Source organism: Cydia amplana, chromosome Z (genome assembly GCF_948474715.1).
Source record: "Cydia amplana chromosome Z, ilCydAmpl1.1, whole genome shotgun sequence".
In the NCBI taxonomy this organism is placed as follows: Eukaryota; Metazoa; Arthropoda; class Insecta; order Lepidoptera; family Tortricidae; genus Cydia; species Cydia amplana.
In genome coordinates, this window is record NC_086096.1 from 24,150,159 (window position 1) to 24,160,220 (window position 10,062).

Sequence of the window (10,062 nt, forward strand, 5' to 3'; positions counted from 1 at the left end):
CATAGGCTACCTATATTTTGAGAACATAAAATGTAGTTTACAAATCACTTATTACTCGTAGGTAATAAGTAGTTTATTTTAAGTACATACATACATAAGCTACTATATAAATTATACTTCCTACCGCCATAATATTTATTTACACATCCAAAAATAACTAATCCGCCAATATAGAGTGCAGTGGAGATGGAGACACTTGATCCCTTGACTAGCTACATTCTACATTGCAGTGGCCGACCAACAGACCCCGAAAAAAGTTGTTCAGACAACCGTAACATTATTGAACGATCTATCCAACTAATGACACTCCTACTTACTACAGACACCCCATCGGGTTGAGGCAAAATAATAATTTCACTTTACCTGTACTAGGTAAGATAGGTAAGTACCAATAAAAAAAAGCTCTATTTTCTAGATTTTATTTTATCGCTTCATCGGAAATTTGTAGGTATCTATCAGGGATGTTGCGGATGCAGATTTATGGACATCCGCGGATGCGGATGCGGATGCGGATGCGGATATTAAAAAGGCTCACATCCGCGGATGCGGATGCGGATGCGGATGCGGATGCGGATGCGGATGTCAAGATTAGGTACTTAGAAAACGTCAAATATTACATTTTTAGTATTTATTTATTTAAAAAAAAAACGAAACGTTTAGTATTTGAGCAAGAATATAGCTGCGTTATATTTAATAAACAGTAACTTGGCCGACTTTTCTGGATCTAGACGATTTCGTTATAGGTAATGACGAAATTACCTAGCACTTACGCCGCCGCTAAGACGTTCCTGTACCGACTTGTTCGACATCCGCATCCGCATAAGCTCCGCATCGATTTTATGCGGATGCGGATGCAGATGCGGATGTTGAAAATAATGCGGAAGTTCCGCGGTTGCGGATGCGGATGCGAATGTTCGCAACATCCCTGGTATCTATATCAAATTACAGTTATCTGGTAATGGTGGTAGGGGGTTGTGCACAAATCACGCGAGGTGTTTTCGGCTACTATTTGACCCTTCCCTCCCCCTTGGTGATATTTGCTGAGGTTTTTGGTTAACCCCCCCTCCCCCCCATAACCTCACGTGTATTTTTTTGAATTTTTACATTCGACCTAATTTTAAGTTACGCGCTCCAAAATTTCGTGAAATAAGATAATAGCGAGCTATTTTGAAGTACGGAGTGAGATTTATGTTTAACGAATCCGAGAAAAAGTATCTACTCATGATGTGGTAGGTATTTTTTCTTAGTTTCGTTCACTGTAGAAAAATACACGTGAGGTCTCCTTATACCCCCCCTCCCCCAACGTGATCTGTCGTGATTTTTTTGTGACTCCCCCCACCCCTATCGAACCTCGCGTGATTTGTGCACAAGCCCTAGATAGGAATTGTACTGCAGGAGGAAGGACGCTGAAGGAACGCTGACGCTGACTTTTCGGGCACCTAATAACAAAGTGTCGCTGTGTCGATGACATGGACGTATTTTACGTCATCACATGTACCTACAGAACAAGCAATTTAATAATTTTTCACATACCGGGTTAAATTGTGAATATTTTTAGCCAGCCCACTAAAACCACCAAATACTTACACAAAATAAAATTTGAATTTTTCTGGAATTAGTAATACAAATCGGTCATTTTCCAAAAAGTCTGCATATGCTTTTTGTATATTATTAGTATTATCACCAGGACCCTAAAACTGCCGGGAGACCATCTCTATAAAAGTATAGTGCCCTAGAATAAAAAAATGACGTCATAGGTGACCACAACCGAAATTTGAATAATGTAAATTGGAGCTATACATAGGTACTCGTACCTGTGAGTTACGTGAAATTAAATGTTATTAAATGTACTATACGCCTATGATTCATTAATATAAGATCGTGTTATATTTATTAAATAAAATTGAATTGAATTGAATTGTAGTGATGGGTAGGACATCAATTTAAAATGAGTTTGTATGAGTACCTCATTTTCTAAAATGAGGTGTTACAATGTCTTACTTCAAATGAGGTGAGGTACTAGCATATTTTCAGCGTCGACTATTCCATTAATTCCAACGGCGACAAAAATATTTAATGTATATACATATTTATGTATTCATCACTTCCTTTATAAATAAATAAATAGTAACATTTAATTGGAGTGCAATTCTGGAGGTTAAGAATAGAACTTTTAGGAGAAAGATAATTTTAGAATCAAGTAAAATGAATAGAGGAGTGAAGTAAGACATTTTAGCGGGACGAAGTACTGCGACAAATTAACAAAATGAGTGGTACAAATGAGGTGCCTCACGAGTGAGCGACTCAACACTATTGAATTGAATTAATACATTTTTTACAAAAATAATGTATTACCTATAATTTAATAGCTAATACGTAGGCCTAGCTCTTAAATATTATTGGTCAATTATATCATATTATTTAATTGCAGCGAATCACGAGGTATTCTATTTTTTCTGTTATATATGTTTTGTTAGCTTGGCAATATTGCGAGGTTGACATGAAAGTTGATTCTTATAGAACACTTCCTTATTGAAATCAACTTTCAAGTCAACATATTTATAAGGCAAAAACAAATCTAATCGATCTAAAGGATTTAGCATATGCATGGCATATGGCTTTATAACCTGGACCCGCGAATTATCTCCAAACGGGGTGGAATGGGAATCCTCAGGGCATCAACGTAATGACTTCTTTGCGCATAAGTCGTGGGCAGAGGATTCGTATTAGTTGTTGAAAAATGTAGTAACTTACTGTATTTTAAGACTAGATCTATAATTCTACTAGAGTCCCGCCCCGGCTTCGCACGGGTTACGCAAAACCTTAACAAATTATACACCCAAAACTTCCTCAATAATCAATATGTTGGTAGGTATAGGGAAAGTTTGAGGCTCGGAGAACGACATACGTTTTATTATTAAAGTAGGTATAAATTCTAAACTTGGAAATGTTGACTACTATGTAATTATATGAGTGACTCGTTAAATTCTGATTTCCAAGTCACTCAGCATAAGTAATCGTCTACATTTGTTTTCGTTAAAATTGCAACAACATATTTACTCATGTGGGTACTCTAGGTACACACACATGACTTTGTAGCAAAAAATTATAAATGGCAAACTTTTTATAACGTAAGCATTATTCATTTAATTTTTTAGTGTTGTCTATAGCCGAACAAAATAAAATTTGTAATAGGTCCGGTGTGAGTGTGATTGTTTGAGTTAGAGAATAATGATTATGTTTGTTTAAAACTAATATAAAATCGCGCAATCGTATTGGACATGAAATGGATCAGGTTATATAACCGCGTTAAGAATTATCTCATTGCAAAGACCTGGCTGGTTAAGTGAAGTAGAACTATGCTGCAATATCCGACGCGCACACGCAGTAGGGCCGGAGACAGTTTTATAAAAGGTTAATTTGTAATACAAGGCAGTCTATTTCAAATAAAGAAAGTTTTAGTTCATAATTAAATTTTGATATATACAAGCTTTTATTTTATTTATTTATTATTTAGAAATTTAATTCAGGCAACTAGGCCCATATTACAAATACTCACTCCTTTATCACTGACTGTACTATATTATATTTAGCTCAATAAGGTTGCGTTGTTATCACTGGCCAACTCCTATATATCTTTTTCATCAGATCAGCACAAAGTATAATCATCAAATAATATAATAAAAACATTAAACAATTAAAAATAATTTTATGCTCAGAGTGTCAGTAAATTTTGTAATGTATTATGAATATTAAGATTTTATTATTTTTACTGTAAATTATGTGTTAAGTTAAGGATGACTCACGTTGGACCGAGCCGTGTCCGGGCCGGAGCTTCCGGAGCTCCGTTTTCTATGAAAAGCAGCACGTGATCACCGGTCATCTGTCATAGAAAAGTAAGCGCCGGAAACTACGGCCCGGACACGGCCCGGTCTAACGTGAGTCATCCTTTAGATAAAAGTAGTAAATTTCCTAAGTAATCCTATCCGGGTTCATGTACCATAGTAATTAGTCTTAGGCAAAATGCATTGTACACTGTACAAGTGTACATGACTCCATAAACGAATATGCGGAATATGAATATGAATTATTCACTGGTTTTTCATAAGCATTGAAAGCAACTTACATACATAGATTTTACATTATAATATAACTACATATAGGTAGTTAATTAGGTACTTGTTAGGAATCTTAACGTCCTATTTAAGTATATGTGGCGAGTTTTCTTCTCGTTTGAGCATAGTAGGTGCCTAGAATTATGGTCAAATTAGGCGTAAAGATTCGACCGGACGACGGTCGAATAGCAGGAAAAATTTACACTGGATACTAAGTAAACGAATGGGTCAACATTAACGCATTAAGTATACCTGATAAATATTCCAAGTAGGTAATATACTATCAAGCTTATATATCTTACTTAACCTTCCGTCTTACCTATTTATAAATAAGTACTCACTACGTATGTTGCAAACATGTTTGTACTTTGGCATCCTCTTAATAAATAATAAATAAATAAGCCTTATATTATTTCTCTTTTTTTACATGCAACTAAAATAAAATTATTATATATTTCCATAATTATTGATTCAAAATATAAGTATATGTATAGAACTCCACGGAACCTCTGTGAGGGCGGCAGCTGCTGCAGAGGCGGCCGAAAATGCAAAGATGAGGAAATATCGCGGTCTCGGTGCCGAATACAGGTTTATTCCTTTCGGCGTTGAGACCCTGGGTCCGTGGGGTCCTGGCGCTCTGAGTCTCTTTGGAGACCTTTCAAAGAGACTCAGGGACGCAACTGGGGACCCAAGAGCTGGCAGTTACCTCGCTCAACGCTTCAGTCTGGCAGTTCAGCGGGGTAACGCAGCCAGGCCAGCATCTTGGGAACCTTGCCGCAGGGGCCTTTTTTTTAAATTTAGGTTAGTTTTAATTTAGAATAGTTTTTAGTTTGTATTTAGTTTAATTGTAATTTTAAATGGTTTTTATATATTGTTTTTTCTGTCATGTTTTTGTTCAATAAAGTTTAAATTATTTTTACTCAAAAATAAAGTATATGTATATACATTTCTATTGTTATCCATCATCGATTATTATTAATTCGAACTATAAATTACATTATCATCTTGCCGAGGGGCCTAGGTTTAGAAGGTAGGTTTTAGGGTTTTTTTTATTAGGTTTAGTTTTAGTTATTTTATTTTGGTACTTAAGTATTAAGTTTGTATTATTTACGTTAAATTAACACAGTGTATTACATCATTATATATCTATTTCAATTTACATCCATAAAAACGATTATTATTATTTCAAAAAATGTTCCTATAAAATCATTTTATTTGCATTTAAAAGTACTAAACTAATCAATCAATCAATCAATATTTTATTTGTTAAACATAGGTACATAGGTGTACAATTAATTACTTAGTATCACTATGTCTTTTCCATTTTAACCTCATAACTAATGAAACTCGCTGTTTCTGTATACTTATTTTTATTATGTGTTTAATAAATTCACTTTTACACCGAAACGTGCCGAAAGTCAATAAGTTCTACTTCGGCGACATCTACCAACCTACCGCCGATATACCTAATAAAGTGTCTCTAGAGCGGTAATCATTAATATAAAACGTGAACGTTTTTATGTAGGAGGTTCAGTAGACGGCTAAAAGATGGCGCTCAATAGCGCAAGGCATTAAGGGCGCTGGCAAACTGGCGAGGGTTATTCCCACTAGTTACCACCAAGTTCTTACCAGTGGTAACTACTGGGAATTTTTTTCCCACCTTTTACCACTGGTAACTACTGGGAAAAATAATTCCCAGTAGTTACCACCAACTCGGTTTGGTGGTAACTAGTGGGAATTTTTATTCCCAGTAGTTACCACCAAAATTTTGTTAGAGTTAAATACTAATAAAAACATAAAAAATAAATATAGAGTGATTTAATAAATCATTATTAAGTCGATTAGTGTTTTAGTAAACTGCCTTAAAAGTGACGAAAAAATATTGAAACAGTTTAACCGGTACTAGTACAAAAACTATAATATATGCAAGGATAAATTAAATAATCCATTTAGATTATTTTTAAGTGATTTTATTCGGTAATTCAAAATCACTCTATATTTATACTATACTATTTTATACTGTTTTTATTAGTATTTAACTCTAACAAAATTTTGGTGGTAACTACTGGGAATAATTTTTCCCAGTAGTTACCAGTGGTAAAAGGTGGGAAAAAAATTCCCAGTAGTTACCACTGGTAACAACTTGGTGGTAACTAGTGGGAATAACCCACTGGCGATTTGCGAGCGAGTTGAAAGCGAGGCGAGCGCGCAACGATATCGCCGCGAGCGCGCAACGATTTCGACATACTGATATGGGAGCGAACTCGAGACCACTCGATCGCGTGCTCGCGGCGATATCGTTACGCGCTCGCCTCGCTTTCAACTCGCTCGCAAATCGCCAGGGTACCAGCGCCCTTAAATACTAGTGTGGGTTTATGAAACGAGCTGAATGCGAGTGTTTTAATTTAATGCCTATGCCTAATTATGTACAGTTAGATACACTGCTTGATACACATATTATAAGCTCAGTGGCGTAACTAGGGGGGGGGGGGGCTGGGGGGGGCACGTGCCCCGGGCGCCGTCCAAGGGGGGGCGCCAAAATGGGCAAAGGACCTCCCATAGAAAATAGACCAGCCAAAATGTAGGAAACAGTCAAATTTTTTTTTCACGACTTAGGGGTTGGTTTCATATTAAAAATTGCTCAGTATAATCCCAAAGCCTCCCTGGCAACGGAAATGCAGTTATTTTTTAGCCACCGTGTATACAGGGTGGTCTAAACCTTGACGTCCAAAAAATTTTTTTGGAATCCTCGTCGTTGGTTATCAGAATATACCCCATGTATGTTAGCCGATTTTTCGTAGAATTCGAGTTTAACTTTTGTTAAGAAATTCCGGGGTGAAGCTTTGCGTTGCTTTTATGCCTTCTAATAATTGTTCGTGGTATTTGCACTGATAACATGAAATAGCGATGGGGAAGTGACCCCATAAAATAATAGTAGAAATAACAATAGAGGATTTTTGTAATGAATTACTAATTTGGAAGCTTTGCAGCTCCAGTTCCTTTGACCGGCGACTCTGACAAATTATGACTATTAAGTATCACTGCGCCGTTTGTGAAGGATTATGTTACAAAAAGAAATATTCAAAAAAGTTCAATAGTTTTTTTTTATAAATAATTGCTTCACCCCGAAATTTCTCAACAAAAGTTAAAAGAAATAAAAAATATACCTAATTCGAAAACTACGAAAAGTCGGCTAACATACATATTCTGATAGCCCACAGCGTGAGGAATCTAAAAAAAATTTTTGGACGGCATGGTTTAGACTAACCTATATAACACATGCCGTGCCAACATCGCTCGTTCTGTGATACTAGAATGCCGTGAAAAACCTGTGTCAGGTATTGAGAGCATTCTATCTAGAGTTTCGGTGTGGGATCGGGAAAATTTAGTCCAATTCAATCCCACCAAGGCTCAATTTTGCGCGTTTACCGCTAAGAAAACCTCATTTTTCAAAGCACAACCCTTCCCATGTCAGGGAGTATTGGGAGCTTCGGTGTTGACATCTCCATCATTGACGTCCAATTTCGTAGCCACCTTGCTGGGTAGGCTGCGCTCGTATCCAAAAAACTCGGTGTGCTCAATAAAGGGAGCCGATACTTTACTCTGGGGCAGACAGATCCATAGGCGTACCCACGGTGGGGCAAGGTGGGACAGTTGTCCCACCCTGGTCTCTGACCATAAGCTAAGAATCTCTGTTTCAACCGTACCCTGTTACAACGTCCCCAACCTCCCCTACTTCTGCCCCACCCCTTAAAAAATGCTGCGTACGACCATGGACAGATCCCATATAATGAGTACTGCTGTCACCTTTGGGCAGGAGCACCTAGATGCCACCTTGGTCCCTTCAAATCAGTCCAAAGGCGCGCTATGAATAGTCTACGATCCCAAACTTACAAGCGAACTTTCAAGTCTAAGGAGATCTCGAAAAAAGAAGTGTATAAGTTTTAAAATGGTCGGCAACGCGCATGTGAGGCCCCTGGAGTGTAGACGTCCATAGGATGCGGTGACCGCTTACCATCAGGTGAGTCGTAAGCTTGTTAGCCACCGATGGACTAAAAAAACACTTATTTGTCTAAATCAAAAGTAAACTTTAATAAGTAAAAAGTAACCCTTTCGTTAGTTCATTTCGTTTGGGAGGGGGGGGGGAGGCGCAAATTTGGTGCCTGCCCCGGGCGCCATATCCTCTAGCTACGCCACTGTATAAGCTCTCTGTGATGTTTTAAGAAACCGTATGTTACGAATTTGATAACACTGTTTGCAATTGTTATTCAAATTTTCACGTAAGCAAAAGTAGTAGCTACTTTACATTGGATTTTTCCTTACCATACAAGTAATTCTAGGTATTGGGTTGGGTACTATAATATTTTTATACTACTTTCTCAGCAAACTGGACAAAATAATCCTTTTGAAGTTAAGTATCTAGTTTTATACTACAAATCACTCGCAAACTGTACCTACGTAGGAACACACGCACTCAACCTAAAAAGGGATTTAACTTTTTCATTTATATTTAGTTTAGCAAACCAACGTTTGTTTGCCAAACTAAGTACTTTGTCCCGTACTAAATTTGACGTACCTACCTAGGCACAGAATAAATAATAGTACTAAGTACATCAGAAGACTCACTCTCTATCAAAACGCGTCTTTTACGTTACGATCAGCACAGATATGGCCGCTAGGTGGCGAAAGCGCCACGCGCGGCTTATGGCTTTCCCCAAAATTGGGGCCGAACGGATGTACTTTTAGCTACCTGTAGCAAAGCGACGAAATCGCAGAGTGAGACACGCCTGGCCTAGGTAAGTATTTTATTACTATAATTAAGATTATTTTTCATTCAAACACAATACTCTTTATTGCACACCTCACACATTTTACAATAAAAGTACTTACAGAAACAAATAAAGACCATTGGATAGAGGTAGCACCAGGCGGTCTTATCGCTTAAGAGCGATCTATTCCAGACAACCTTTGGGTAGCGGAGACAATAAAATTACAATATCTAATACTATATATACTTTGAGAAAAAACCCTAATAAGACATATAATTTTATTTATCTGAAAGGTGTCAACTACGTTTTTTACTTTTCGTTGATTAGTTATTATAAAGTACCTTCAGTCCTTATAGTAATTTATCTTCTTTTAACGTTAACCTTTAATCCAAGGCTACATTCATATACAGGTAGTATACCTGACTGGATACAGTGAGTACTAAACTAGGATTAGAGCAAAATTACTCGCTTTATTGATATCAAATATCGTTGTCAAATACATTTCGTAGAACAGTGTATTCAGCCAGCTAATGGGCATGCAATGTGCATTATCTTTTAATCGATACTCATATGAAAATGCAATATTTTTGGTCTTAATAAGAAGTGTGTGTGAATGAGCACAGCACAGGCACCTTCTGTAAACAGTACCGTAAAACGAGGTGACTTTAGGAAATTTTGGGGATACTTTGATAGTTTTAAAACTGCCACTAAATTATCATTATTCATTATTTTCTCGAACTGTTCGTGTAACAAGTTAGATTATTATACATACTTGTTTACCTACTACTAAAAAATCCGAATAAAAATATGTAACGGCTGAAAAACTGAAATATCGAAGTCGCCCCTGCATTTGAAAGTCACCCCGGTTTACGGTACCTAAACTTACTGTCGTAGTGTGTAAATGTCAAGATTAGGTTTCTGATTTTGACCACAATTTAATATGTTTTAGACAAAAGGACTTTATGGAGAGGGAGCTTTATATTTTTGAACCACCCGTTTACAGAATGGTAAAGATAAGTATCAAATTTTAAGAAATTACTGCATTTATTTTAGTAAAATTGTTTTGAGTTTTTACAACGATTGAGGGTACAGTCGAGTTCATAAATATGTATATACATTTCTTCGCCTTAATAAATTGCAATATAAGGTGAAAAAAATGCACACATACTTATGAATTC